The sequence below is a fragment of the Callithrix jacchus genome, chromosome 4 (genome assembly GCF_049354715.1).
Source record: "Callithrix jacchus isolate 240 chromosome 4, calJac240_pri, whole genome shotgun sequence".
NCBI classification, from domain to species: Eukaryota; Metazoa; Chordata; class Mammalia; order Primates; family Cebidae; genus Callithrix; species Callithrix jacchus.
The window spans coordinates 16,626,032-16,650,270 of NC_133505.1; the positions used below are offsets into that span (position 1 = coordinate 16,626,032).

The 24,239-nt window shown below is 46.2% G+C and overlaps 1 protein-coding gene across 10 annotated transcripts in view; it reads right to left on the reverse strand.

The window, feature by feature from the left end:
• LOC108591112 (uncharacterized) overlaps nucleotides 1-24,239 on the reverse strand; it is a 147,120-nt gene that overhangs the window by 12,150 nt on the left and 110,731 nt on the right. For 4 of the 10 annotated variants that reach the window (XM_078368321.1, XM_078368319.1, XM_078368316.1 and 1 more), the window contains exons 2-4: nucleotides 18,203-18,313; nucleotides 6,440-6,559; nucleotides 3,039-3,341 (exon numbers count right to left, since the gene is read on the reverse strand). The gene's annotated coding sequence lies outside the window, so the exon portion shown is untranslated. The remainder of the gene's footprint in view (nucleotides 1-3,038; nucleotides 3,342-6,439; nucleotides 6,560-18,202; nucleotides 18,314-24,239) is intronic. The other 6 variants (XM_078368323.1, XM_078368322.1, XM_078368324.1 and 3 more) reach the window with 2 other exon arrangements.

The following is a 24,239-nucleotide window of genomic DNA, read 5'->3' on the forward strand; positions in this document are numbered from 1 at the left end:
GCACAGGGCCAGCAGTCTACAATGGACGTGCTGGGCATGACTATGAGAAGACTAAGCATAAGAGAGACCCCAAAGACCACTCTCCTCCCTTCAGCATAACTAGATGGCACAAGGAAGCACTGAGTTAACACTGGGTATTGGGGGAAGGGGCGAAGGTGCAAGGTAGATACTCTAGAGAGCTTACTTACTCTGTATCTGAAATACCTTCCCTGTGCAAGGAAGCCGCATTCATACAACGTCTGGCAGACTGGGCTGGGGACACCAGAGACACACACCTTTGTACCTTCCCCCGCCACATGTCCTAAAGAAACTCTAATATAATATTTGTCACATTCACTGTGATTGTGTCATCAAGGCTAGACTCCAAGATCTTTCAAAGCAGAGGCAATAGATTATTCATCTTTGTGTCCTTCTCCAATTCTGCACTCAATAAATAATTATCACGTCTAATATTTTGTTTTTTGAGACAGAGTCTTGCTCTGTCATCAGGCCGGAGTGCAGTGGTGCAATCTCGGCTCACTGCAACTTCCACCTCCCAGGTTCAAGCGATCCTCCTGCCTCAGCCTCCTGAGTAGCTGGAAATATAGGCACGCGCCACCATGTCTGGCTAATTTTTTTGTATTTTTAGTAGAGACAGGGTTTCACCATGTTGGCCAGGCTGGTCTCAAACTCCTGACTTCGTGATCTGCCCACCTCAGCCTCCCAAAGCACTGGGATCATAGGCACAAGCCAACACTGCCAGCCATCACTACAAATCTGACTACCAGACAGCAATTTGTAAGGTGGGTTATCTGGGCATGGACATTTGAAGGTCAATCATTTCTACCTTCTGCCGGATGGTAGAATGCATGGAGTTTTACCCCACGTTGCTTAAAGCATCTGCCAGGCTGCCATGCCGACCTTCTTGATTTGGGTTTCTAGTTGGGTAGCAGTCCCAGCAAAGACCACAATGACTAATATTCCCATTATTAAGAGGAGAGTTCCGTGATCTTCTGGAACCATAAAATCTTGTATTTTCAGATCATTTAGTTCTACTGCTACTCTGATACCTGAGTCTCCCAGTCCAATCCCTGATTCTCTAACAACAGTCTAAAGATTGCCTCCGAATCACCAAGGAGCTAATTATCAAATAGAGATTCCTAGGACCTACTCCTGGAGACTCTGGTTCTGTATAGGAAAGGGCTCAGGAAAATGAGTTTTTATGACTTCCATGATGAGCAAAGCAATCCAAAACGACTGCAGACAATTCTGAGATCCTTGTCAAGCTGAAACTTTTGCCTTGTACCTTCTACCAACTGGAAAGTTCTTTGGAAATAAACTGAACCGGTTTAATCTTTCTTCCACAGACAGCTCTTCAGAAATTGAAGATAAGTGTGAATGATTCCCTAAGGCCAGCATCCTCTAGATTATAAAGGGCTGGTGTCAACAGTTCCTCCTCCAATCACAGTATTTTTTGGTCCAATTCTAGATTGTGAACCTCTAAAAGGCCAGAACAATGTCTTATTCATCTTTTTTGTTATGATTATACTTTAAGTTGTGGAGTACATTTGCAGACCATCCGGGGTTATACATGTGCCATGGTGATTTGGCACACCAAATACCTACATTAGGTATTTCTCCTAATGTTAACCCTCTCCAATCTCTCTACCCCCTGCTATCCCTCCCCTAGCACCCCACCCCTCGACAGGCCCTGGTGTGTGATGTTCCCTTCCCTGTGTCCATGTGTTCTCATTGTTCAAAACCAACTTCTGAGTGAGAACATGCCATGTTTGGTTTTCTGTTCTTGTGTCAGTTTGCTGAGAATGATGGTTTCCAGCTTTGTCCATGTCCCTGCAAAGGACGTGAACTCATCCTTTTTTATGGCTACATAGTATTCTATGGGTATATGTGCCTCATTTTCTTTATCCAGTCTATCAATGATGGGCATTTGGATTGGTTCCAAGTCTTTGCTATTGTGAACAGTGCCACAATAAACATATGTGTACATGTGTCTTTATAATAGAATGATTTATAATCCTTTGGGTATATATTCAGTAATGGGATTGCTGGGTCAAATGGTATTTCTAGTCCTAGATCCTTGAGGGATCGCCACACTTCTTATTAATCTTTTACCACAGCACCCAATTCTTAGATATGCTTGGTGCCCATTCGTTTATTCAACTAACATTCATAGACCACTTACTGTGCGCCAGGCATTCTTCTAGGCCCTGAAAACACAGCAGTGAACCAAACAAAAGTTCCTGATCTCATGAAGCTCACAGTCTCATCAGGGTGGCAGGCAAAAGGGGAATAAACAAATACAAATCCCCAACTCAAGATGGCTCCACTTAGAATTTTTTTACTTCAAAGTGTTGCAAAAGCTATGCCCATTCAGTAGAAACCTTACTCTGAATACTCAAACAACCATTGTTTTTCACTTTCAGTACAATATTCAATTAATTACCTTTGATATTCAACACCTTATTATGAAATAGGCTCTGTGTGAGATCATTTTGCCCAACTACAGGCTCATGTAAGTGTTCTGAGCATGATGAAGGTGGGCTGGGCCAAGCCATAATGTTTCGTAGGCTCGATGTATTAAATGCAGTTTTGACTTAGAATATTTCCAACTCATGATGCGTTCATAATTCGAGGCACACAGGTGGATATATGTCAGATGGGTGCATATGAGTGCCAGGAAGAGAACGTAGGCAGGTAAAGAGTGAAGAGTGTGCATTCATTAAAAATTTGCTAATTTGAAATCCAAATAAGGCTTTCATGGGTAGGGGGATCCAGATGAGCATAATGTGCCCATTGAATATTTGCACGTACCCGTCATTACGCTTCAGTCCGCGGGGAGAGAACGATCCATGTTCCAGCCAACAGAGGGCAACTGAGAGCAAGACACAGCTCAGCGTCCGAGCTCCTAAGTAAAACACCCAACGTGAAAGCATCCCCAACAACTGCTAAGTGAGTAAATTAGCCAGTAACCTCCGGCCAGTAAAAACTTCTTAATGGTATTTTTATTATTAATTATCACCAGGCCATAGAATACTTACTCTGTTGAGAATTTTCTCTCCTTACTCGAGCCGAAACAGTGCTCTTGCGTGATGGGAAGGCAGAGTTCAGTTAGGACACAAACATGTATTTTTCCCCCCAGGGCTTATTAGTGAGGCTGAATCACTGAGCTAGCCATCCAGAAATAAGAATTCCGTGACTTCTCGCAGCATAAGGAGGGTTTATTTGGAATGTTTGCAGGACGATCCCCTCTCACTGAATTAACCAGAGATTTGATTCCTAAAGTAATCCGTTGCTTTAACAGAATGTAGGTCCAGGCACAGTAGCTGCTGAGAAAACGGAGCCTGAGAAAAAAATAGTTTGCTGTTCAGGGGCAGGGAGGAAATAATAGATAATAAAATAATAAAAATAATATTTAACACCCCCAACCTACAGCAGTGACCCTCTTATTTAAAAAAATAAACTCTAAAATTCAGAGTAGATAGCTAGCCCTATCTGGTTCAACCAGCATAAATGAGGCTTTAGAAAAACTCAAAAAAACAGAAAATCACTATTTACACAAGTTTCTTGTTTCACATGACCCCCATAATGTCTGATACACATAGGGAAAGCACAAAACCTATTTTTGCTGCCAGAGATGTAGTGTGGGCATCTGATAGGCATTGTGATAACCAGCTTGCCCTTTTTCCGTAGGCAGAATCAACAGCTGAACAGTTTGCCATCCAGAGCCCTCTCCCAGAGTCTTACTGTTGCCTGCCGGCTTTACCTCGCTGCAGGTGCTGGATAGAAAACCGGCATATCTGGCTGAGTGCCGTAGCTCATGCCTGTAATCCCAGCACTTTGGGAGGCCAAGGTGGGTGGATCACTGGCGGTCAAGAGTTCAAGACTAGCCTGGCCAACATGGTAAAACTCTGTCTCTACTAAAAATACAAAAAATTAGCCGAGCAGGTGCCTGTAATCCCAGCTATTTGGGAGGCTGAAGCAGGAGAACTGCAGGAACCCGGGAGGTGGAGGTTGCAGTGAGCAGAGATCACGTCACTGCACTCCAGCCTGGGTGACAGAGCAAGACTGTCTTAAAAAAAAAACAACTGCCCATCCCACATTAAAGCATAACGATAACTTCAGAGCCACTTCCGTGTATGGAGCACTCTCTATGTACTATGTTATATTATTCACACATTGTGCTATCTAGGTTCCCTTCCTCCCTGCCTCCCAATTAATCATGTGGATGTTCAGACCCATCTTAATATAACAGAGGTTCAGAAAGTTTCAGGAAGTAGTTGGGAAGGTGGCAGAGTGGAGAAATCAGGCCGTACGTAAGAGTTGTAAAACATAGACTTTAATCACTTCCTAATTCTTATTTGACAGAATTTTCATAGCAGGAATGTTGTGAAATACATAGCTTCTGTGGAAAATGAAGGGCATTAAAATCTGAAAAGAGTTTTTGTTTTTATGGTTTTGGGCTTTTTAAAAATGCGTTTATCTACAAATGTACTCATTACCAAAACCATACTTCACAAAAGAAACTGGCAAGCCAAGCATGGTGGCTCACGCCTGTAATCCCAGCACTTTGGGAGGCCGAGACAGGCGGATCATGAGGTCAGGAGACTGAGACCACCCTGACCAACATGGTGAAACCCCATCTTTACCAAAAATACAAAAATGAGCTGGGCATGGTGGCATGTGCCTGTAACCCCAGTTACTCAGGAGGCTGCGGCAGGAGAATAGCTTACGTCAAAGCTTGCAGTGAGCTAAGATCACGCCACTGCACTCCAGCCTGGCGACAGAGCAAAACTCTGTCTCAAAAAGAAAAAAAAGAAAAGAAAGAAGGAAGGAAGGAATGAGAAAGAAAGAAAGAGAGAAAAAGAAAGAAAGAAAAGAAAGAAGCTGGCAACCCAGGATATTTTGTCTCCTTTTTTCTTTTCCTATCTGAACATAAAACAACCATTGATGACCTATATCCGTTCCAGAGACTTTATATTTCTCACACAGTACAGGAAAATAGCATCAAAGGCCATTAGACCATGTGAGCACTTCGTGAGTTGGGAGGCAGGTATTTATAAGACATATATAACATCAGCGTTACCCCATCTCATCTTCCCAATGCCCTGCAACACTTGAGAAGGCTATTTTGGGAGAGTTGCAGTACACAAAAGCTTCCTTGGCTCCAGGGAACTCTCCAGGGAGAAGCTGGGAGGAAATCTATGTCTGGCTCAGTGGCACCCCCATCTGGAGACCAAGAGAAGCGCTGGCTGACTGTCCTGGCTTCCGTTCTTAAAAGGATTCATCAGTAACTGGGGCAGAATATATTCCCCAGGGTGCACACAAAGCCCTTTTCACTTTTGCAGCCAACAAACACTTTGATGTTCAAAGCCTTGCCAAAAGAAATCAGCCATTTCCTCTTCCAGCAATAATATCAATTCCCCACGTTTTAATGGAATTCTGCACTTTAACAAACACTGTCACACCCATTTTCATCTCATTAGATTTAAGTGAAAGAACCAGTAGAGCAAAAGCAAAATAATTCTTTTCTCAGAAATAGCTGTGAATGAGCCAGTGGGTTACGTTCACTGGGACACTGCACTGTTTGTAATTAATGTCATCTCCGTGATCAGCCTCTTGTGGTCCTCATGCTTCCCCAGGGAGAAAGTGAGTGGTAAAGAAAACCAACTCGGAGAATTGAGCCCGGCTGAGTGTCACCTCATTGATGTGACTCAGTGCCTGGTGGATACACATGTTTCTCTGGGTCACCCAGATTTGGTTAAATGCTCTTGTTAGGGGTTCTGCCTTCAGCAATCAGCAGTAGGGTAGGACATAACATTCCCTGAAAAAGCAACCTGCTACATCGTAAATGGAAAGATATGTTTCAGGAGATTTGGTAAAGAAGCTCCTGTTTCTGACCACACCAAAGTGCCAATGGGCTTCTCCCTGACCTATATGGCTTTTGGGCACCAGCTGCCTCCTGGCCCACCGCTCGTCCCCATGCAGGGACTCCTGGCCTCTGGCCTCCTGTATCCTTCCCTCTGGCTCTCTTTACATCCCATCCTTTCCCTTTCAGGGCCCTGCAGTTTTTCCTGCTTTCTCCAACCTTCTCTCCTCACACTCGTTCGTTCACTCGTATTTATTGAGCAGCTGTGATGTAGCAGATCCTGTTCCAGGGGCTGGAATTACAGTAGAGAACAAAGCAAAGCCCCCACCCTTATGTACTGTATGCTGTAGCCAGAGAGATGGATGGCCAACACATAAACATACAACACACCGCCGCAAGGAAGTGAACAGTGGTGCCTAGAGGAAGAAGACAGAAACAGGAAAGAAGAGATGGGAAGAGGAGATTTAAGATTGGCCAGTAGCGCTCACCCAGGGGACATTTTGCTTTGTGTCTCTGATTCACAAACACCTTTTGGCTAAAGCCTTGCACAAAAGCAAAATCCAAAATACTCACGTCTTTTGGACAACTCAACAGACGTCCAAAAGAGTGCCTTGGACGTCTGTACTTGGATTTGATTTCCGTTCTGCCGCTTCCTGGTGGTTCTTTTACTTCTTCAGTCTCCGTTTCCTTCACCTGAAATGGGAACATGGCCTCCTTTGCAGGGTTACGATACAGATTAAGTGAGATGATGTACCCTGGGTGCACAGTGTATGGGACACAGGAGGGCTGATGTGGGGTAGCCATGACAACAGGGATGGTCCAGATGATAGCAAGACCAATAATAAGCAGGTACTCATTAGACATATTCTGGGCCCTCAGCCCCACACCAGGCACTGTTCAAAAAATGATGGGAGAACTATGATCTTTGACTTAAAAACTTAAAAATACTGCCCCCTCCACCTGTCGACATTTGTAACACATCTTTCTAGGCACAGAATGGGGGAGAGCTACCTTCATCCCCCCCTCCCACCCACTCCAGTTTCTCATAGCTTCAAAATCACAGAGGTAGGAAAGATCTTAAGATCAGGTTTCACCCATCCCTGTTATAGATGAGGAAGGTGAGGCCCTGAGAGCAGAAGTGATCACATCCCTGGTAGAACTCTGTGGATAGAGGCCTAACTATTTCTTTTGGGAACACACAGTGGTGAGGAATCCTTAAAAGTAGAGGCTACCATGTGCGGTGGTGCATGCCTATAATCTCAGTTACTTGGGAGGCTGAGGCAGGAGAATAGCTTGAACCCAGGAGATCGAGACCATGCTGGCCAACATGGTGAAATCCTGTCTGTACTTAAAATACAAAAATTAGCTGGGCACGGTGGCGGGTCCCTGTAATCCCAGTTGCTTGGGAGGCTGAGGCAGGATAATTGTTTGAACCCAGGAGGCAGAGGTTGCAGTGAACTGAGATCGCGCCACTGCACTCCCGCCTTGGCAACAGAGCAAGACTCGGTCTCAAAAGAAAAGTACATAGAGGTCGACAGTGAGCAAGTGTTTTCATATGCATTATTAAACTCTTTCCAATGTATCACCAAACTTTTTAAAGATCACGAACATCCTGCTGTTAACCACCCTATTAGTTGGGCCTTTTATCTTGTTCCAGTTCAAAGGGTTGCACCGAACCTGGTAAAAATCAACACCAGAGGGGGCAGAATTAGCTTAGAAGGATCATGGGACCACATACAACCAGAATGATGTTCACTCAGGTGACTTGACGGTACAGCCAGGAGAAAGCCATGACTGTTATCTCAAGGTCACAGTCAAGAGCATGCGGTGCTTTTTATCAAATCTCAAAGAAAGGATGTCAATCAGAGAATGAACGACACTCTCAGTGACTGAGAGGGTCCAAAGAAGATCTCACGACTGGCCAGGCACAGTGGCTCACACCTGTAATCCCAGCACTTTAGGAGGCTGAGGCAGGAGGATCATGAGGTCAGAGGTTCGAGACCTGTCTGACCAATATGGTGAAACCCCACCTCTACTAAAAATACAGAAATTAGCCAGGTGTGGTGGTGCGTACCTATAATCGCAGCTACTCAGGAGAATGATGCAGAAGAAGTGCTTGAACCTGGGGAGCAGAGGCTGTAGTGAGCCAAGATCGTACCACTGCACTCCAGCCTGGTGACAGAGCAAGAGAAGAAAAAAAAAAAGACTCAAGACTGAGCACAGAAGAGGACTCAGCATGGATTTGTCAATGTGGTAAAGCAATCTGTTTGGTAGGTCTCAGAATGAGAGGTTCAAGGAGATGATGGAGTGGGCACCAGTGGGTCACTTCCCACTTCTCAGGCTCCAGGTAAAAGGAACGTGGAAGAGCTGCATTTTGATGGAGGATTAAGTCTGATGTGAGCATGCAGCCTTGGTCTCTGCAGATCTGTCATCATTTGCTTTTAATCCCATGAAGAACTTTAATGTGGGGTGAAAGCAGTATAAACATTCAATAAGTGGTGTGTCTTTATCACTTTTAAACAATTATACTACAGCAATAAGCCTCTTGCTATGGAAGATAGAAATGACATAAAGTGGGCAGTTGAGATGATTACCTCAATAATTGGGGAAGAAATAAACAAATAACCAGCCACTGGGAAGGAAGAGCTTATTAAGTCTAAGGTGTAGTGTCCAGTTTTGCACACCTGTCCTTTCATTCAGCAAGTGTTCACAGTTGTCTAAACACCTGCCTCCACTAGATAATTCTATTGCACTTCTCTCTCCTGCTTGTGCAGACACAGTCCTTTCTCTCTCCACAGCCAAGAGACTTGCCCGTTGCAAAGTTCAACTACAGAGGGGTCTACACTGGTGACTGAGGCCCCAGGAGTTGCATTCTCACTCACTATGGGCAGTTCTCACTGGGGATTTGGTGAGATGTCCAGCTCCTTATCAATGCAGCCCAGGAGGCAAGATGGAGATACTCCGCCAGCCCTGGAGAAGTCACCAATCTGAATGGCTTGAAAGCCTCTCTCAGTTGCTAAGTAATAAATGCTTCTGTTGGTGGTGCCCTCACTCTCATTTTGACATCGGGAAGGATGAAAAATATCAAGGCTCCCGCCCTGACAACAGAATTACTGCCCATGACCCCAGCTGTACTCAAGTAATTGGTTTTTACACGACCTGCTTAAAAGAGGACACATGACAGATCTCTAAAAGGCCCGTGGAAATAGGCACAATCTGTTTTAAAACCTCAGTAAAGAAGAAAAAAAAGCCCTTGGAGTAAGAGAAAAATACAAGATTAATGATCTTCCTGCACCGTAGGGAGAAGTCAACACCAGCTGGGGATAGATCTGTCAGAGGCAATGAACATGATGAAAAAAGGCAGCTGATAAGTTCATTCGGTGTAGAATTTCAGCCATGATCTATGGATACACACTGCAGGTACAGGAGCGTCGTGGTTTGCAGAGTATAAATATTCAGAATACATACAAACCAGCTATAGAATGTGATTCTTTGGTTTCTCATTTTGTCCTGACCCTGCATCCTGTTGTAAGTCATATTAGTCATAGGGCATCAAACAGGAAAATTATGAATATTCAGCTGTTGGGTTTTTTTTTCTTTGAGACAAGGTCTTGCTCTGTCACCCAGGTGGAGTCTTGCCTTGTCACGCAGACTGGAGTATAGTGGCGTGATCTCAGCTCACTGCAACCTCCGCCTCCCAGGTTCAAGTGATTCTCTTGCCTCAGGCTCCTGAGTAGCTGGGATTACAGGCATGGACCACCACATCTGGCTAATTTTTATATTTTTAGTAGAGACAGGGTTTCACCATGTTGACCAGGCTGGTCTCAAACTCTTGACCTCATGAACCGCTCCCCTCTGCCTCCCAAAGTGCTGGGATTACAGGCATGAGCCACCGCACCTGGTTGAAATTCAGTTCTTTTAAATGATGGTAGAGGAAATGTGTCTGTGATATGCATTTTCATAATAAAACCGACTCAAGAAGTCAACTTCTTATTTACAAGGATACTTGTTTATTCTACTATTTTAGAGCTATAAATATACCACGTGTGGTGGGGTGTGGTGGCTCACATCTATAATCACAGCACTTTGGGAAGCTGAGGCAGGAGAACCACTTGAGCCCAGGAGTTCAAAGCTGCAGTGAGCTCCGCACCACTACTTTCCAGCCTGGGCTACAGAGACTGTGTCTCTAAATACCAAATATGTATTATTTCCATGGAATGCATAATACTTTGAGTATATTAAAACTGAAGCTGGCGAGGGATTCTGGTTTAAGTTCAGTTGTTATGTTGGACAGCACCATGGCCCAGCTTCCCCACTCTGCGGGGCAAAAATTTCTCCAGTGACAACCGTAAGGAGAAAAGAAAATCGAATTATGGGAAGGGGTCTCATTTCAGTGATGTCAGACTCATGTAGCTGATTTTTAAATATTTTTACTAGATGTTTGATTGAAATAACTTTGCAGTTTAAACCCACGAATCATCTAACAAAAGTAGGGTCTGAATCCGTAAGTCATCTAGATTCAGGAGGCGTTCACTGGCTTCCCCAAACCTTTTACGGAAGCTTATGTCTTCAGTGCAAGGCTCAGCTGTCACTTCCCATCCTCTGCAGGTGATCACAAGCTGTCAAGCTGCAGAGGGGCCACTGCCTAAAAAGGACAGTGAGCAACAGCAAGCCGGCAAACATACCCTACAAACCCAGGCGGCTCTGCGCCATGGAGGGTCAGTCTGTGTCCAAAAAGCTTTGAGTGCAAGAACTAGGCGATCACTTGGAGATTCAGTCCAGGGCTAGAAAATTCAGGGATCCACATCACCCAAATGGTTAATGGATTGGACTCCTTTTCTGCTCATTCCTCTCCCAAGCTCTATTGAAAGATGCCGGGTTTAAAAACAAAAGCAAAACAACACAACCCCAAACTGGAAATATGCAGCTTCCAAACCATGAGTCAGCGCTGGCGCCAACTGCCTCCCATCTGGCATACAGAGCACAAATCCACATGTTTCAGAGGCTTTTCTAGTAACAACATGCAAAATTTAAATCTCAAATCTATGATTTTAGCCTGAAAAGTTTTTTAAAACCACAAAAAGAACGACTTTATACTTAGAAATGAGGAGTACCACAGCTCATTTATAGATACCCAGGTCGGCTAAAAACATGGAGCTGGGTGTTTTCAACCTGAATTTTTTATCAGAAAATGAGAAAAAGAGAAAGTTTCCAAAGCACCTGCGGTTTCCAGATCTTGGGAAGAAAGTAAACCATTTTAGAGATGTTTTAGACAATATATTCTCATTTTAAAATATGAGTTATAGCTTTATGGTATGTGTGTGGGGAGAGAGAGGAAGAGAGATTGAAACCAAGAAATTGAGAGAGAAAGAAGGAGGGAGACAGAGAGAGGGACTCTTATCTTGCCATTTTTCATCAATTCTTTTCTCTCTGTCTCGACCTGGCCAGCTATCCCTCCCTTCCTCTATACCAACAGATCCATGTCTATTTCTCTTACATGGCTATGAACTAGAAATAATAAGCTTTTATAATTTATTCTGGGATGTGAATATTAAAAAAAAAATCTTATACTGTGGCTGGGCACTGTAGCTCACTCCTGGAATCCCAACACTTTGGGAGGCTGAGGCAGGTTGAGATCAGGAGTTCGAGACTAGTCTGGCCAACATGGCAAAACCCCATTTCCACTAAAAATACAGAAAAAAAGTTAGCTGGGCATGGTGGCGCACACTTTTGATCCCAGCTACTTGGGAGGCTGAGGCATGAGAATCGCTTGAACCCAGGAGATGGAGGCTGCAGTGAGCTGAGATCTCACTGCTGCACTCCAGCCTGAGCAACAGAGTGAGACTCTGCCTTGAAAAAAGAAATCTTATGCAGTGACTTTTTTTTCTGCCTGTGGTTACAGTGACCCTTCATAGAAACAGGTTCCCCACCCTTCATTCTGCTGAAAATACATCATGAAAAAACAGGGACATGGATGAATCTGGAGAACGTCATCCTCAGCAAACTGACACAAGAACAGAAAATGAAACACCGCATATTCTCACTCATAGGTGGGTGATGAAAAATGAGAACACATGGACACAGAAAGGGGAGTACTAAACACTGGGGTCTATTGGGGGGAAAAGGGGAGGGCCAGTGGGAGGGGGAGGTGGGGAGGGATAGCCTGGGGAGAAATGCCAAATGTGGGTGAAGGGGAGAAGGAAAGAAAAGCACACTGCCATGTGTGTTCCTACACAACTGTCTTACATGCTCTGCTCATGTACCCCAAAACCTAAAATCCAATAAAAAATAAAAAATAAAAAAAAAGAAACAAAAACAATAATTTCAAAAGAAAAAAAAAAAAAAGAAAAAACCTTCAGTGGAGACAAAAGTAACTTCCCTCCCTTAGAGAAAAGCAAACCAGTCAAGCCTTGTAACTTCAGTCTTCTGTTTACATACACAATGGTTCTGATTCCTCGCTTTCGTTTCTGGTCATCCTAACCTTTGAGTCCTCGCTGCCTACATGCTGAACCCTGATGATGGTGACAGGATGAATATCTGAGGTATAACGAATGTCACTCCCTCCAAGGGAGAAGTGCTGAGATGGGGGTTGGTTTGAGGGCATGCCCCATGGGGGGTCATCATTATACTTCCAATTCTGAAAAAAAAGTCCTGTTTGGAAGTACGCAGATGTTTTGAACTCCGTTTTTCTTGACTGTGGTCTAGTATCTCTGAATTCCTTTGAAGCATGTGCTTGTCAGCCAGTGCATACATCAAGAATTAGCTGTAGAAATATGTCTGTGTGCATATACACATTAAAATATGTGCATTCTGTTTTCAAAGTAGCACGGTGAGAGGCTGCTGAGCTTAGCTGTCGAAGTTGTATCCTGTCTGTCCTTTCATGACTCCATGACCCAGCAGGCAAGTTTTCATATAGAAAATCAGCAGAAGAGAGGCCTTACTGTCAGAGAAGAAAGCCTTGATCTACTGCTGTATTAGTACGTCAGGAGAAACAACACACCTCATGACTGCTCCCTGGACTTCTGCTGCGGCATCCTACTCGGCCTCCCATGGGCAGAGTACTTGTTCTAAAACATAGATCAGTTCATGTCATCCCTGTTTAAAATCCCAAATGTATCTGAAGTTCCCATTGCCTTTAGAATAAGCCTCGGAATCCCTGGTGTGACCACCAAGGCCCCATGTAATTGGTTTCTTGCTGGTTTGTCCAGCCTCGCCTTTCTCCATTGCCCCTTCTCCCGGATGCCCCCATGCATGCTACAGCCAGTCAAGCGTTACCACGTGCGGTTCCCAAGATGGGCTCCTGCTCCATCCTCTGCCTCTAACTCCTGCCCGCTCTCCCCTCTCCCTCCTCCCCAGGTGACATCCCACTTGTCTCCAACAGGACAACGGAAGTAATGTTCCTCTGTTGTGACTCCGGAAGGAATGACTGGAACAGGATACCATTCATACAGAAGGGGGAATCTGACTAGACGTAGCATCATAGCCCCAGGTCATTGTTTAGCAGAGATTCCAGTCAAAGTATTGTTATCAGGAGAAATATGCCTTCCCTCATGCAGACTAGACTGGGGGTTCAGATAGAGAAGCACCCAGAGTGGCCCCCGAGTCTTCTTGTATGCATTTGAAAAGCACCCACAGTCATGCATTGCAGGTGGAGACAGACCTCCCTGAGATGGAGGTACCCACATTCATGCACTGCAGGTGGAGATGGGCCTCCCTGAGATGGAGGTACCCACAGGCACCTTGCCCTCATTCCTCTCTCTGACCCTATCTCAGCCTTCTCTCCAGAGAAGTCATTAGAAGCCAGGGCAGGCAGTCTTGCCATGTTGCTCAGGCTGGTTTTGAACTCTTAGGATCAAATAATCCTTCTGCCCCAGCCTCCTGAGTAGCTGGGATTACACGTGAGGTTCACCATGCCCAGCTGGACAGACACTAGTGACACTGACTGGCAGAATTTGTAGCTTCTTGAGAAAGCCTCAGGACTGGAGTGCATCAGTTATTCCTTGGGGGAGCTTCTGAGCTGAAGGAGAATGCATGAATGCCTGGCAGTAAGGGTTAAAAAGGATGTAGAATGGCCACAGGGAGGACTGAGGGAATGAGAGTGCTCTGAAGGTGTAGTCGGTGAGTCCTCCACGGCGGCCCCAAAGAGGAGATTCAGAGGTGACAAATGCATCCGCACTCAACAAAAGATGCCAGAGGACTGCCGATGGGTTCCCTAAAACAAGTGTGTGACCTCAAGCCCAGGGCTGCCTGCAGGTTCTGCATCTGGGGTGAGAGTGATCTGCAAGGCAGATTCCTGATGATCTGGAGGGCTGGGTGTTCCCTCATCCTTGTTAGGAAAAGGAGAGGGGTTCCTAGGTCAGGTGAGGGGGTTTTTAAGGAGGTACTTGCAGAGCATGATGTGGCCCCTGGAATCTGGAGGACCCAGAGAGAGAGGGTGCCTGATCTCAGCCTGTCTGTAGCATTCTGAAAACAAAAGTCTGACCTAAGGCCCCCTTGGCTGCAGGGTGGGAGAACAAAGTGTGAGCAGCCTGCTTTCCCAGAGTTCAGAGGAGTGACTGCGTGCTCCCCATGAACCAGAGTGGATGCTGCAGAAGGTTATCAGGCTTGAGCTGTCTTGAAAGGGTCTCTCCCAACAGGTCCACCTGCAGCCAGAAGTGACCACAAATGAAGAGACTGTGGATCTCCAAAAGCAGAAGCTGGGAGGAGCAATCAAAATGGCAGGCCCATGGGGCATCACCTGCATGATTGCACCCATGAACCATGCAGGGGACATCACTTGTACCACTGCACCTGTGGGCCATGCAGTGGATGTCACCTGCACCCCTGCACCTGTGAGCCATGCAGAGGGCATCACCTGCACCATTGCACCTGTGAGCCATGCAGAGGGCACCACCTGCACCTTTGCACCTGTGAGCCATGCAGAGGGCACCACCTGCACCATTGCACCTGGGAACCATGCAGAAGGCATCACCTGCACCCCTGCACCCGTGAGCCATGCAGTGAGTGTCACCTGCACCCATGAGCCATGCAGGGGGCATCACCTGCACCTCTGCACCCCTGAACTGTGCAGTGAGCAGGGGACTCCAAGGTGATTTTCCAGAGGGACATTTTCACAGAACTCACCATAATCAGAGCTAGCATTTGGGTACTGTCTCCCCTTCCTACACTTTGTCTCCCCATTCTTCCTCTACCTCCTCATGGAGACCAGGCCAGTCTGGGGGATGGGATATGAGTTTAGGGTGGTAGACTAATCCTGAAGCAGCAGCTAGCTCTGCTGTCTCCCCCACTGTGGGTTTCCAAGACCAATGCAGGTCGATGCTGGACAGAGGGCAAGAAACTTTAAATGAGAGACCTGAGAGCTTTTATATCAGATTAATCTAGACCCTAAAAGACTGAGACTGCTTATTAAGACTTAAACCTGGTTAGGAAAGCTGTGAATTGGAGATATATATATGTGGGTGAGTTGAGGTGATGACAAGGAAGCATAGTTTTTTATTTTTACTTACCCTGCACCAAGTCTAGCTCATTTGATGAACCAGTGTTGTCAGCCACACTGGGGCCTTATTCCCCATCATGGAAACCTTGGACCCATACATGGATAAGAAAGCTTTCAGAAATCTTGTGGGCTTTGCATAAACTAAAATTTTGGCCAGCAAACAGACACAAAGCTGCACCCTAAATTTGTCTAACCTTTCTTAAAGTTAGCCATCCTGAGAGAAGGGGACCACTCTAGTGTCGACTCTCCTGAAGCTCCAAGGACTGCTTAGGCAGGATTCATGATCCTGCTCGGTGAGCACCCATCTTTTCACATGGAGCCTGGCATCACCCTGCACTGGCTTCAGGGGAGGTAAGGGTAGCCACAGCCAGGCAGCCTAAGGGCTTCTGCACTAACATCCTGGGAGTTGATTCTTCCTTCCTGGTGAGGGCTGTTGATTCCAGGCACAGACCCAAGAATTGGAAAATGTCAGGCTCTGCTCAGCAAGTCCCTTCTGTGATTGAGAGAAATGGATGAGTTTGAAGGGAATACAAATGGGGGAAGCACTTAAAATGACTGAATAAGCCCGCAAGCCTTTTTGCAACCTTTTAGAGGGAGCAGAGAAAGAGTAAGGTGGGGAGATTCCTTCTAGGAGTCTCACCCTCAAGTACGGGAGATGTTACTTTTCTGTGCAAATGAATACTTCAATATTTCTCCCACTTGACTTTTTTTCTTCTTCTTCCTTTTTTTTTTAAAGGTGGAGTGTGTGTGTGTGTGTGTGTGTCAGAGAGAAAGAGAGATGGTATATTAGTTTTCTAGCGCTGCTGTAACCAATTACTACAAACTATGTGGTTACAACAACAGACATTTATTCTTGAAGTTCTGGAACCTAGAACTCCAAAAATCAAAGTTTCAGCAGGGTCACGTTCTCTTTCTGAAGGTTCTGCGGAAAATTGCTCTTCTAGTTCAGGTGGCTCCAGGCATCCCTCGGCTTGTGGCAGCCTCACCTGATCTCTGCCTTCATCTGTACATGGCCCTCTCCTCTGTGTGCCCATATCTTCTCTTCCTCTGTCTCTTATACAAATACTTGCCATCGAATTTAGAGCCAACCTGAATACTCCAGGATGATCTCATCTTGAGATTCTTAATTACATCCAAAAAGACCCTTTTTCCAAATAAAATTACAGTCAGACTCCTAGTGGATGTGCTTTTTGTTGGGGAGGGGGACACCATTCAACCTACTGCAGAAGACCAAAAGACAGAAATGAAATGATAAATTGTTTAGGGTCCGGGAATAAGGAACTGGGGTTCATGGGAAAGCTCTTCCATTTGAGGAGTATGCATCCAGCCCCTCCTTGTCTCCACACGGTATGCCCCAGTGGGGGTCTCTATACCATTGCCTCTCTTGGTATCTCTGGTCTTAGTCAGGTGGGGGCACTGGGATCAAAAGGAGATAGCTGTGCTCTCCCAGGGCTTTGTAAGAAGACCATGCCTCTTTTCAGTGGCACACAACAAGAGCATCAGTGTGAGTAAGGAGTCAGAAAGGACTTATCTTTCTTAAAATAAAAAAAAAAATCAATTGCCTGTAAGGAAGCCAAAGCCTGTTTCTCCAGGACCAACTCTTTAAATGGATACCACTCTCTGAAGGATAATTAAAAGTCCTTTGTAAATTCTGAAGAGCTATAGAAACATGAGATTTCTTCATATCATCGTCATTAATCCAAGGAAATAAACCCTAACAACAGCAAGTACCTTCTGAACACTGAGCGCGTTCCACATACTGCAGGTGGACGTGGGCCACACCACACATTTTACGTTCCACATACTGCAGGTGGACGTGGGCCACACCACACATTTTACGTTCCACATACTGCAGGTGGACGTGGGCCACACCACACATTTTACATTCCACATACTGCAGGTGGACGTGGGCCACACCACACATTTTACGTTCCACATACTGCAGGTGGACGTGGGCCACACCACACATTTTACGTTCCACATACTGCAGGTGGACGTGGGCCACACCACACATTTTACATTCCACATACTGCAGGTGGACGTGGGCCACACCACACATTTTACGTTCCACATACTGCAGGTGGACGTGGGCCACACCACACATTTTACTCCCAAAGCCTCAGTTAGTCTCTCGTCTCATTTCCTTTTTTTTTTTTTTTTTGACAGGGTCTCAGTCTATCATCTAGGCTGGAGTGCAGTGGTGCAATCATGGGTCACTGCAGCTCTGACCTCTTGGGCTCAGGCGATTCTCCCACCTCAGCCTCCCCAAGTAGCTGGAACCACAGGCATGCACCACCACACTCAGCTAATTTTTTTTGTTTTTTGTAGAGGTTATGCCATGTTGCCCAGGCTGGTCTCAAACTGTTGGGCTGAAGCGATCCTCCCACCTCTGCCTACCAAAATGTTGGGATTACAGGTATGAGCTACTGCACCCAGCCTCAGTTTCCTTATTTTTTAAATGGAAATGAAAACACCTCCTTCTCCAGTTGTTCTGAAAATCACATTAAGTAAAAGAGCTTGCCCAAGGTCATACAGCCAGGGAGTGATTCAAATCCAAATTTTTCTGATTCCAGAAATGCTGAACTGAAATCCAGTGGATTGTCCCCCCAATTTGTGTGACTTTTTTAAAGGGGCAGTTTCTGCTGGGGGTGACTTTTTTACACTCTTGGGAATTGTCTTCTCCCCCTTCAGATTCTTCACCTGTCCATATTTTAGAAAAATGAGGGACAGGTGGATCTTCAGGGGGGTAGACTTGGTGTGGAGCAGCCTATTCTGGGCTGAGCAACTGGGCATTCTCTGATTTTCTGATCCCAAGTCTCTAAGCCATGGTTCTGCTGTACCTCAAACAGGCTTGTAGAAAACCGCAGGACTCTGGGCACTGGGCTGCTCTTCTGCAGGAATGTATGGACACCTGGGTAGAGGAAGGATGCCTTCATGGAGGTTCAGCCTGGCTGGGGAGAGAGAAATCCGAGCATAAGCAGAAGAGTGTAACATCGAGTGTTGGTAGGAGAGCAAACGGTAAGTAACAGGGTGCAGGGAAGTGGACAACGGGAAGGACGTGCTTTGTTCAAGTCACAGCTCTGGTCCACCCACCTCCGTGAAGCTGACTTCACGCCTGCTGCTGGCCCCCTTTCTGACGGCAGGAGGCAGGCTGACATCCTGTCTCCTCTTGCCAGGAATCTCAGCCAGTGACTCTAGGGTGGGAAGAGGGAAGAGTGGTTCCATGGATCTGCCTGACACTCGGGTTTCCCAGACTCCTCTGCCCTTCAAGGCTCACACGCCCAATAATGCCCTGAAAACAGTGGTTCAAGCCCTGTACTCCTGGGACTCCCCCAGGAATGTTGTCCTCACTGTGAGGGGCACCTCATCAGCCATCTGGCTCTCCCCAAGCTTGAACCCTGTACTACTTGTTAATTCTAATTATAGATTGTAATGGTTAATGAAGTTTTGATGAAAGCTTGGGGATAACAGGAGGTTTGGCTACTCTTGGAGTCCAGGGGTCAAGCCTCCCTCAAGGTCTCCACTGCACACCATTCTCTATGGTTACAGTGAAGAGGCCAACTCAGCTCCCAAAGAACCATGTCTCTGCAACTTTGAGTCCAGGCAGGTATTTTTCTGAGGCTCCCATAGAAGAAGAAAAAACAGCTGTTTCCAAGAGAAAAGTCATGTGAGACTTGCAACTCTGCCCTCAATGAAGACATTTCAACTACACAAAATGTGTATATCGTCTCTACCCCAGAAGATGGTCTGGGATATACATGTTTCATAACCCAAAGGTTTATTGAAGTTTTATTCTGCAATTTATGATGCCTGTCCTCTATCTCTAGAGAAACAGAAACATAATAGGGAGGTTTGGAAAGAGCAGTTCCGTCCTACATTGATATTCTTTAGGGAAAAATAAAAATAAAAAGAACTAGAGCCATAAGCAAAGAGTAAATGGATGGAAAGAAGGAAGAATGGAGGGGGGGAAGGAAATAAGAAGGGGAGGAGAAAGTCTTGTTAGATGCTGGCTTTGCAAACCACTAGCTGTCAGCTTAGTTACAACTCCTTAAAGCCCTGGTCCCCTCATCTGCTCGGGGATACAATAGCACAAAAGAAAAACTTCGCCCCTGAGAAGTACAAATTCTCTATGAGACCTTTGAGGTATCTGAATAAGGTTAAAAAGAATGTTTCTCTCTAAAAACTCCTTAATCCCTTTCAGACATGGAGTGTTCCCTACACCAGGCGGCTGGTTGTACCCGATACAGTGGCATAGACTTCACAGTTAACTATTCCTCATCATGAGTAATTTTTTTAAATTAAGAATTCAAGGCATGCAATGATCCAATTGCAATGATTTTCTCTTAAAGATAATATCCCTTAAAATAGCATTACAAATTAGTAATCCAATTTGTAGCAAGATTTTTAAAAATTAAACTCCAGCTTTCTAAGTTAGCATCTCCTTACATTAAACTATCAAATGTGACTCAGCTTAATCTTGGCTCGCTGGTTTACGTTATTATCCCAAATGTTTAGGTCTGTAATTTCCTAGCAGTACCATTTCTTTGAGGCTCTACAGATTTCCATGTTTAAGAAAAGAATGAAAGGAAAAGGGAAGTGAAGGAAAGGGAAGGGAAGAGAAGGGAAAGGAAGGGCGAGAGGGGGAAAAAAGAGAAGGGAACGAAAAGGAAAGAGAAAAGAAAAAGAAGAAAAGAAGGGAGACACAAAAAGAAAAGAAAAAAGCCTCTTGATTTAGTAGGGTGCTATGTTACTTCTGCTTCCAAGTCCTACCAATTAGCTCCAGCACATGGCTTTTCTTGGCAGCTTTCTGCTTCCCATCCCAGATGGTATGGAAGAGTCTGGCTGCTGACTTTCTGGCTCTTCTTTCCTACTTCCTCTCTGCACAGCTAATTTAAGAAAGTCTACACGATACCAGGACAACTGTCAGCCCTGCCTCATTTCCCCTGCCTCTGCCTTCTCCAGCCACCCACAGCCGCGGCTGCCCCCCTCTAGCATCCGAGCCTGATTTGACAGCAACAGGAAATAAATCAGCATCCTAGACCACACAGGGTGGAATTCAGCTGTACCCCCTTCCCTGTGAGGATCCAGTGACCCATATATACTTCTGGGCTCCTGCAAGCTCCAGCTGCCCTTGGGCATTTTCTTTGCTGCCAACCATGTCCGGGTCCTAGTCAACAAGGCAAGACCTGTAGGCTTACATAGCTCATACTTGAGCACGCCTCGCCCTTCCAGTGTGGGTCCACTCCATGGACCTAGGCTACTACCTGGCCCTGAGTAGCTCCTCAATCACCCTAGGCAGGGCAGTCCTAGTATCTACAGTTCATAGCCATATCCTGGTTCTTCCCACCTCATGCCATGGGGTCTGCTCATTTCTCAATGCCTACTGAGGAGTAGGCAGGATTTAACAGGCCATATGTGGACCCCACTATGATTATAGGCCCTGCTGGGGCCAGCATCTCTGCCTGGACACACTCCTAATCCACACACTCACTTCCTGCACTTGGCTTTTGGAATGTATGTGTAAGCAATGAGACAGGAACTCCCTACTGATGGCTGATGTGACAGAACCCCACTGCTGCCAGGGAAGAGCCAGGCGTCCTGCGGCTGCTCGGTGCCCAAAACTAACAGCTGCAATTGGGCCAGGAGTAGAACCTGCTCAGGTCAAAGGAGTCTTTGTGAAGCACAGCTCTGACCCATTGCTCCCCTGCTCCATGATTTTTGATGCTTTCTTATTGCCTGCAAAAAAGCTTGACCCACAAATTCCCTTACAATCTGGGTTTGTGGTTTTCCAGCTTCACTTCCCAATGTACCCCTACACAAGTCCTTCCTCCAGCCCCCAGAGACTAGCGACTATTCCTCACACACACCAGGAAGTTCAGCAGCTTTGGGCCCTTGTTCATCTCCGTGTACTCCCAGAATCCTGTTCCTGTGTCTTAGCACATTTTATTTTAATTAGCGGTTTACCTGCCTGTCTGTCCACTGGATTTTTGATGTCCTCAAAGACACATTCAGTCTCTTATTCCTCTTTCCATTGCCAATATCTGCAATGCAGTAGGATCGCTGTAAGCCTTCAATGCATATTTGTTGTTAAAAAGTTGGTCCAGAAAATTGATGACCCACATCAAAGATGAGGGCTCAGGGTGTGAACCATGGTCAGGAAGGAACAAGGGGACACAGGCTCAGAAAGTCATAAGGAAGCCCAGAATCACTTTTGGCTACAGAAATCACAGAGGGCTTCATCAGGAAAATCACGTTTGCATTGTGTCCTGGAGGACGATGGGATTTCAGCAGGTAGAGATGTGGAGGGTATTGCTGTAGCAGAACTTTTTAAGAAAAAGCAGAGAAGTGGGAAGAGGCAGAGAATGTTCAGGAAAAAGTGGGTACAATTTTCCTAGAACATGGGCTAAGTGAAGGTGGGTGGAGCAGGTGCCAGAAAAGCAGCAGGGGCCACATCCTTGCCAGCGGCAATGCCAGGCTCAGCACCACGAGTGTTTTCAGATGCCGTGGCAAACCGTGGGAGGCGGTCTATGCTGTGAAAGGGTTGGGGAGTGATGTAATGATTCAGGCTGGGCTGTCACTTCTGCCTTTGCCAGGAAAGTTATTAGAGTAAGGTGCTAATGTGGCAGTCGCCAGGGGTGAGCTCACTGACGCAGGAGTGAATTGAACATCCGGGAGGGGCCAGGGAAGCCACCTTCACTGTCACTCATTGCCACACTGTAAACGGGGCCACAGATCTAACTGGTTCAGTTTCACTTATTGGTGTCATTTAGATAGTGTCTGATAGAGGAAGTAGAGGAAAGTGTTCAAAAGCTGAAAGGCCAAGACAATGGCTATGTCTTGGTCCCGACAGCAAATGTGAGCAAACCCAAAGGTGGGTGGGATGTCATCGAGTTAGTCCCCAGTGTGAGTAGAAAGGCTGTGCTCAGACTGCCGGGCTACGCTGCTTGCCTTAGCAGGGACCCAAGGGCTGGCCTTTCAAAGGCCCCGCTTCTAGAGGCTGAGGATCGGTCTACAGCCCCGTGCTTCCAGCCTCTTCATCTCGTTCCTGTCAGTGTCCGCAGAAACTCAGGGAAAGAAAGAGCCTGGGCTCCAGTAATAAATAAAAGCACTCACTGAGAGGCCGATGGCTGGCAAATAGGGCTGCTGCCTGCTTTGTTCTTCACTTTTCTTCTTCTCTTAGTTCAATCTCAAACACGATTGTCGAAACAGAGCTCCAAGCCATGCCTTTCTCAAGTGATTTGCCTTGACCTTGAGCATCCAGGGCAGAGCAGATCCCAACCCCATCACTCAGAGCTCCCCTACTTTCTCCAAGCCTCATTCATCACAGCTGTTAGTAATGTGGCCCCCATGGCCTCCCATCTAATGCCTGTACTTCCTCTGCAGACCAAACCAAGAGCTCCTGTAGGCAGGGGCTGCGCGGAGCTTGTTTTCTGGGCCCCCACTCCTGATGAGCGTGGCCTTCAGGCACTGGTGCTCCAGTTTATAGATCAGGGTGGGAAGTAGGCAGAAGCGTGTAGGCATTTGCATAAGGCTCTGGACATAGAACACTCAGTGCCACTGTTCTGGGGTCTAGGACAAAGCCTGCCCCACCGTGCAAAGGGCAGGGTGGTGCTTCACTCCATCCTGTTTTATTCCCAGCTGGCTTCTGAAGCCCCGGCTGCAGTCAGTTTGATATGATTGAAACAGAGCTTCAGGGAGGAGAAAGGAGGCAGAGGACTAAATATCCTAGAATATTTCTTCCATTAAGCTCTTTCAATGAGGGGGAAAAAAACAACAAAATGATTTTTCCATTTTAAAAAAGAAAAAGACAAACCCAGCAGGAGATTGAGAAAATGAATGAAAGGCTTATTAGTCAGGGAAGTATTTTGTTTACTCCCTGCAAGCTGCATTCCACAATTACTACCTTTCATCTGTTAACAAAAAAACCCTGATCAAATGATAGGATGAATTGTCTGCCTGAGCCTCGGAAGGATTTACTGAGGCAAAATCTCAAAAAAAGAATGTGTGGCAGAGTGCTGCTCCTTCCAGTAACACTGTAGGTGGCAGGTAATTCCAAGGGCTATGCTGATCCTACCGCCCGAGATGAAGCATTTGGGACATCACAGCCTCCCTCCATCGAAAGGAAAATAATGAAGACTGATTTAAAAACAGCAGCAACCACAACACTGGATTTTGACCCTTAAGAGCCAAAGAGGAGCTGGGCACGGTGACTCATGACTGTAATCCCAGCACTTTGGGAGGCTGAGGTGGGCGGATAACCTGAGGTCAGGAGTTTGAGGCCAGCCTGGCCAACATGGTGAAACCCTGTCTCTACTAAAAACACAAAAATTAGCTGGGTGTGGTGACAGGTGCCTGTAATCCTAGCTACTTGGGAAGATGAGGCAGGAGAATCTTTTGAACCTGGGAGGTGGAGGTTGCAGTGAGCCAAGACCACGCCACTGTACTCCACAGAGTAAGACTCCAACTCAAAAAAAAGCCAAGGAAGGATGCCTGCCTACCTTGTGAGCAGTAAGGACACACCAGCTCTGCCATTCTGGACCCAGGAGCCCCTGGGGCCACGCTGTGAGGACGGCCCACCCTGGGCTCTAGAACAAGAGAACAGACCCTCCCCAAGGCCCGCCAATCACTGCATTACCCGATTCCGTCCTGTCTCCAGCCCTGTGGGTTAAGGAAGTACTATAAGTTTATTAGCTCATTCTCGCACTGCTATACAGATGCTACCTGAGACTGAGTGATTTATAAACAAAAGGGTTTAATTGACTTATAGTTCCACATGGCTGAGGAGGCCTCAGGAAACTTAAAATCATACAGAAGGTGAAGGGGAAGCAAGGCACGACTTACATGGTGGCAGGAGGGAGAGAGCATAAGGGAAACTGG